Consider the following 7,700-nt stretch of genomic DNA (forward strand, 5'->3'; position numbering starts at 1 on the left):
GTGAGGTAGTGCCTCATGGTGGGAACATGGGGTAGAATAAACAAAAAGTACTTTTTAATGAGGGAGGATGGAGAGAGATAAAAATGGAGGAAGAGAGAGACAGGAGACAGAAAAGAGAGAGATAAAGTTCAACCCCCTTTTAAAGGCAAGCTCCACATAATCGACTTTCCTCCCATCAGGACTATGGCCTAAAGTTTCCTCCTTAAATGGTGTCACCAGTTAGGAACATAGCCTTCAATACAAGGGTGTTTGGGGGCTTTCTACATTCAAACTATAGCATTTAGCTTCAACTCCATCTTTCTTTCTCATACACACCACTTAAGATGTGAAGGTTCACTTCTGAAACTCCAACTACATTCTCTTGGTTTGGTGCTATTTTCCCTCCTCATCCATCAAAGGGCTCAAGATTCCCCCATAACAAACCAGTTTTCCATTATTTGCTTTGTTTGTGACTGTGAATGTGCATCTTTCTTGGGCAGATAGAGGACATACAAGTAATCATATAAAAACTCTTTGCCAGTTAGCTGTATCTCTTCAGGAAACAAATGAGTCTATTTTTACTTCTTAAATATTTATTCATTTGTGTGTGGGAGAGAGAGGGCACACAAATCAGTGTGTCAGACTGTCTAGCCACTGCAAATGAATGGCAGATGCATGCTCAAAATTGTGTATCTGGTTTATTTGGGTCCTGAGCAATTGAACTGGTGTCTTTTGCCTTTGCAGGCAAGCACCTGAAGTGCTAAATTGTCCTGCAGGCCAAGTTTGTTTTTTAAAAATATTTTTATCTATTCATGAGAGAGGAGAGAAAGAGAGAGAGAGAGTAGGCACACCAGAGCCTCCAGTCACTGAAATGAACTCTAGATGCATGCACCAGCAAGTACATGTGTTTTATGTGGGTATTGGGGAATTGAACCTTGGTCCTTAGGCTTTGCAGACAACTGCCTTAACTAATAAGCCATCTCTCCATCCAAGTCCTTTTGGTAGTTCATCAAGTACTCTGACAGAAATTGGTCTTTCTTTTAGGAAATCTTGTATGTTTCTCTGATCAAAAGCTCATTGTGGATGATAGCCATATGCTGGTACTGGGAGTTACAGGTCAGTGCCCACTAAGAAAAGGAAGAAAAAGATAACTAATATAAAAGAGTTAGAGAGAAGAGACAGAGAGAAAGAGAGAGAGAAAAAGAGAGAGAGAAGCTGTAGAGGATTAAGGTCAGTATTCATCATACCCTCTCCAGTGTCTTGTGACTCAGGTGTATGGGCCTGGTAAAGGTTCACCCATTTGGTCTGCCTTTTAGGATGTAGAATTTTATGGTACCATTGCTGTTTGGGTCTATATTTGTGTTTCCCACCCTTCAATTTTCCTCCCCTCTGTCCCCACCCATCCTATTGGCTAGTCTAGAAGATGTATGCTGAGTATGTAAGGCATCTTGGGTAGATTCAGGTTAGGTGCTGTAGATGAGTGAGACTGTGGCATTTTTTTTTTTCCTTTGTGATTGGGTAAGTTCACTGAGAAAGATCTGTTTCAGGTTGAACCATTTTTCCTCAAATTTCATTGTGTCATTTTTTTCTTATTGCTGTATAGAATTCCATTGTGTAGATATACCACATCTTAGTTATCAATCCTTCTAGTGATGGACATCTGGGTTGATTCCAGCTCTTAGCTATTATGAAATGAGCTGCTACAAACATGATTGAGCAAATCTCCCTGGCCTATGGTTTGAAGGTTTTAGGGTAGAGGCCCAGTAAGGGAATAACTGGGTCTGTTGGTATCTCTATAGTCAGCATTTTCAGGAGTCTCCATATTGCTTTCCAAAGTGGTTGTACCCTCTTATATTCTTACAAACATTGGATGAGTGTTCCTACTTCTCCACATCCTCACCAGCATTTACTTTCCTTTGAGTATTTTTTGTTCTTTTTTTATTTTTTAAAATTTTATTAACATTTTCCATGATTATAAAAAAATATACTATGGTAATTCCCTTCTTCCCCACCTCCACAATTTCCCCTTTGAAATTCCATACTCCATCATATTACCTCCCCATTACAATCATTGTAATTACATATATACAATATCAACCTATTAACTATCCTCCTCCCTTCCTTTCTCTTCCCTTTATGTCTCCTTTTTAACTTACTGGCCTCTGCTACCAAGTATTTTGCTTCTCACGCAGAAGCCCAATCATCTGTAGCTAGGATCAACTTATGAGAGAGAACATTGGCACTTGGCTTTCTGGGCCTGGGTTACCTGACTTAGTATAAGCCTTTCCAAATCCATCCATTTTTCTGCAAATTTCATAACTTCATTTTTCCTTACTGCTGAGTAGAACTCCAATGTATAAATGTGCCACATCTTCTTTATCCACTCATCAGTTGAGGGAGATCTAGGCTGGTTCCATTTCCCAGCTATTATAAATTGAGCAGCAATAAACATGGTTGAGCACGTACTTCTAAGGAAATGAGATGAGTCCTTTGGATATATGCCTAGGAGTGCTATAGCTGGGTCATATGGTAGATCAATCTTTAGCTGTTTTAGGAACCTCCACATTGTTTTCCACAATGGTTGGACCAGATTGCATTCCCACAAGCAGTGTAGAAGGGTTCCTCTTTTTCCATATACCCGCCAACATTTATGATCATTTGTTTTCATGATGGTGGCCAATCTGATAGGAGTGAGATAGAATCTCAATGTAGTTTTAATCTGCATTTCCCTGATGACTAGTGACGTAGAAATTTTTTTTAGATGCTTATATGCCATTCGTATTTCTTCCTTTGAGAACTGTCTATTTAGCTCCATAGCCCATTTTTTGATTGGCTTGTTTGATTCCTTATTATTTAACTTTTTGAGTTCTTTGTGTATCCTAGATATTAATCCTCTATCAGATATTTCATAAGGTCCCAGTGATTAATCTGTGGTTTTATTACCTGAGCAATTGGGGTTGTATTCAGAAAGTCTTTGCCAACATCAATATGTTGAAGAGTTTCCCCTACTTTTTCCTCTAGCAATTTCAGATTTTCAGGTCTGATGTTAAGGTCTTTAATCCATTTGGACTTAATTCTTGTGCAAGGTGAGAGAGAAGAATCTATTTTCATCCTTCTGCAGATATATAATCAGTTTTCAAAACACCATTTGCTGAAGAGGTTGTCACTTCTACAATAAGTATTTTGGGCATTTTATTCAAATGTTAGTTGGCTATAGCTACTTGGGCTTACATCTGGGTCCTCTATTCTGTTCCACTGATCTACATGTCTGTTTTTGTGCCAGTATCATGCTGTTTTTATTACTATGGCTCTGTAGTATAGGTTAAAATCAGGTATGGTGATACCACCAGCCTAATTTTTGTTGCTTTGTATGATTTTAGATATTTGAGATTTTTTTATTCTGATTCCAAATGAATTTTTGGATTGTTCTTTCTATTTCCATGAAGAATGCCATTGGAATTTTGATAGGATTGCATTAAATGTGTAGATTGCTTTAGGTAAGATTGCCATTTTCACAATATTGATTCTTCCAACCCAGGAACAAGGGATGTTTCTCCACTTTCTAGTGTCTTCTGCAATTTCTCGCATGAGTGTTTTAAAGTTTTCATTGTAGAGATTCTTTACTTACTTGGTTAGGTTTATTCCAAGGTACTTTACTTTTTTGGATGCAATTGTGAATGGGAGTGATTCTCTGATTTCATCCTTTGTGTGTTTCTTCTTAGCATATATGAAGGCTACTGATTTCTGTGTATTTATTTTGTATCCTGCTACATTGCTGTAGGTTTTGTTCAGCTCTAACAGTTTGCTAGTAGAGTCATTAGGGTCCTTTATGTATACAATCATGTCATCTGCAAATAATGATAACTTGATCTCTTCCTTTCCAATTTGTATCCCTTTTATGTGTGTCTCTTGCCTTATTGCTATGGCTAAAGACATCCAAAACTATATTAAATAAAAGTGGGGACCTGGTGGACACCCTTGTCTTGTTCCTGATTTTAGTGGAAAAGCTTCCAGTTTTTCCCCATTTAGCAATATGTTGGCTGTAGGCTTGTCATAAATAGCCTTTTTATATTGAGATATGTTCCTTCTATTCCCAGTATGTGTAGGACTTTTATCATGAAGGGATGTTGGATTTTGTCAAATGCTTTCTCTGTGTCTAATGAGATGATCATGTGATTTTTGTCCTTCAACCCACTTATGTAATGTATTACATTTATAGATTTGTGTATGTTGAACCATCCCTGCATCTCTGGGATAAAGCCTACTTGGTCAGGGTGAATGTTCTTTTTGATATCCTCTTGTATTCTGTTTGCCAAAATTTTGTTGAGAATTTCTGCATCTATGTTCATGAGGGAGATTGCTGTGTAATTTTCTTTTTTTGTTCTATCTTTGCCTGGTTTTGGTATCAGGTTGATGCTGGCCTCATAGAAGGAGTTTGGTAGAATTCCTTCTTTTTCTATTTCCTGGAAAAGCTTAAGAAGCAATGGTGTTAGCTCTTCCTTAAAGGTCTGGTAAAATTCAGCAGTGAATCCATCCGGGTCTGGGCTTTGTTTGGTTGGGAGATTATTGATAACTGTTCAGATCTCCATGTTTGTTATAGGTCTATTTAAGTGATTAATCTCAGTTTGATTTAATTTAGGTAGGTCATATAGATCAAGGAATCATCCATTTCTTTCAGATTTTCATACTTTGTGGAATATATGCTTTTATAGTATGACCCTATGAATTTTTGAATTTCTCTGGAATCTGTTGTGATGTTACCTTGTTCATCTCTGGTTTTATTAATTTGTGTCTCTTCTCTCTTTCTTTTGGTCAGATTTGCTAAGGGTTTATCAATCTTGTTTATCCTTTCAAAGAACCAACTCTTTGTTTCAGTAATTCTTTGGATTGTTCTTTTTGTTTTTATGTCATTAATTTCTGCCCTAATCTTCATTATTTCTTCCCGTCTACTGATTTTTGGTTTGCCTTGTTCTTCTTTTTCCAAGGCTTTAAGGCGAAGTATTAGGTTGTTTACTTGCACCCTTTCAAATTTCTTTATATAGGCACTTAAGGCTATAAATTTACTTCTTAGAACTGCCTTCATTGTGTCCCAGAGATTTTGGTATGTTGTGTTCTCATTATCATTTGACTCTATAAATTTTTTGATTTCCTTCTTGATTTCTTCATTGATCCATTCATCATTTAGTAGTGTATTGTTTAGTTTCCATGATTTTGTGTATGCTCTATAGCATTTCTTGCTACTGATTTGTAGTTTAATTCCATTTTGGTCAGATAGAATGCAAGGAATTATTTCAATTTTCCTGAATTTGTTAAGATTTGCTTTGTCCTAATATATGGTCTATTTTAGAGAATGTTCCATGTGTTGCTGAATAGAATGTATATTCTGCAGCCTTTGGATGCAATGTCCTGTATATGTCTGTTAGGTCCATTCCTTCTATTACCTCATTTAGTCCAGATGCCTCTCTGTTTATTTTTTCCTGGGATGGCCTGTCAATTGATGAGAGTGGGGTGTTAAAATCACCCACCACCACTGTGTTTGGTGTTATCTGTGACCTTAGTTCTAATAGTGTTTGTTTGACAAATATGGGAGCCCCGATGTTAGGTGCATATATGTTTATGATTATAATGTCCTCCTGTTGGAGTGTGCCCTTAATCAATATAAAGTGACCTTCCTTATCTTTCTTGACTAACGTTGGACTAAAGTCTACATTGTCTGATATTAGGATAGCAACCCCTGCTTGTTTTCTAGGCCCATTTGCTTGAAACACCGTCTTCCAACCTTTCACCCTAAGGTAATGTCTATCTTTTGTAGAAAGGTGAGTTTCTTGGAGAAAACAAATTGTAGGATCCTGGTTTTTAACCCTGTCTGTGAATCTATGTCTTTTCGTTGGGGCATTGAGGCCATTGATATTAAGAGATATTATTGAAAGGTGTGTATTTATGTTTGCCTTTTTTGTGTGTGTGTGTGTGGTTCTGGTTCTACCTGTGCTCTCTTCTGTTAACTAGTATTTGAGTATTGCTTGTTTTTTCTAGGTTCCTTATATGTGTGCTTTTCCTTTTCTTCAGCATGGAGGATTCTATCAAGTATTTTCTGTAGAGCTGGTTTTGTCTTCAAATACTCCTTTAACCTGCTTTTGTCATGGAATGTCCTGATTTCTCAGTCTATTTGAATGGATAACTTTGCAGGATAAAGTAACCTTGGTTGACAGTTGTTATCTTTCAGAATTTGGAATATACCACCCTAAGCCCTTCTGGTTTTAAAAGTTTGTGTTGAATAATCTGCTGTAATCCTGATGGGTTTACTTTTGTAGGTAACTTGATTTTTCTCTCTAACTGCTTTCAATATTTTTTCTTTGGTGTTTGTGTTTGGAAGTTTGATTATAATATGGTGAGGAGAGGTTTTTTCCAGGTTTTGTCTGGCTGGGGTTCGAAAGTCTTCCTGTTTCTGTATTAGCACCTCTTTCCCAATTTGGGGGAAATTTTCTTCTATGATTTTGTTGAAGACTCCTACTATGCATTTTGAGTGAAATTCTTCTCCTTCTACTATGCCCCAAATTCTAATATTTGATCTTTTCATAGTGTCCCGAATATCTTGAAATTCCCACTCAGACTTTTCTATAAGTTTGTCTTTCTCTTTGTTGGCCTGTATTAGATCTGCCACCTGGTCTTCTAGCTTAGATATTCTGTCCTCTCCTTCATCCATTCTACTGGTGAGATTTTCTACCGAGTTGTTTTTTTTTTTTTTTTTTTCATTAACTATGTTCTTCATTGCTAGTAATTCTGACTGCTTTTTCTTTATTTTTTCTATTTCCTTATTTATGTCTTGTATTGCCTTCTTTATTTCATGAAATTGGTGTCCTACATCTTCTTTGATTCCTTTGATTTCCTCTTTTAGTTCCTCTTTGACTCCTTTGATTTGTTCACTGACTTCTTTGAACATATTTACAATCATTCTTTCGAAATCTTTTTCAGGCATTTCATCTAACTTGTTCTCACTGGAGGTCATTTCTGATGCATTAATATTTTTAGGTGGATTTATATCGTCTTGCTTTTCAGTGTTTCTTGTGTTATAATGTATATATTTTTGCATCTTGGATTAAGTTAATGCTTGGATTTTCTAGCTAGCTGGGTATTCTTAGCTGTATCAATTAATTTGATGTTATATATTTTCAGGGTAGGAGCTTAAGGTGTTAGATGTGGCTCTTAAGACTCTGAGAGAATCTACAAAGGTGCTCCGAGGGGTTCAGTTTCCCTGCTATGGGAGTATTCAAGTAGGCTGAGTGGAATAAAACACTCGTAGATTCTAAAAGTTAACTAAACACTGTACCCATTCAGTCAAAAACAACCCCAACTATGTATGCCAGAGTAGTTATTATAACAACCAGATCCTCTATCAACACAGAGGTTAAGATTTCTGGTCTGTTGAGGGATCCCAGTCAGGTTTTGACCAAGTGAGACCCTTCCCTGGTGCAAACCCAGTTACCTTGGATGAGTTTGGTCTCAGTCAAGTTGCTGCCTGGGTGGTCGGGCTGCTGTTGTGATTTCTGGCACTGTGCACTGGCTTTTCCTGTGGAGCAAACCAAGCCTGGCAACTGTGGCCCTGCAGACCAGCACCCCTGCTGCTGGAACTGCTGCTGCTTCTGGGTCTGCTGTTGTTGCCACTCCTGGGTCTACCGCTGCTGCCGCTCCTGGGTCTGCTGCTGCTGGGGCCACTGGTACCG

The sequence above is a fragment of the Jaculus jaculus genome, chromosome 15 (assembly GCF_020740685.1).
Source record: "Jaculus jaculus isolate mJacJac1 chromosome 15, mJacJac1.mat.Y.cur, whole genome shotgun sequence".
Classification (NCBI taxonomy): Eukaryota; Metazoa; Chordata; class Mammalia; order Rodentia; family Dipodidae; genus Jaculus; species Jaculus jaculus.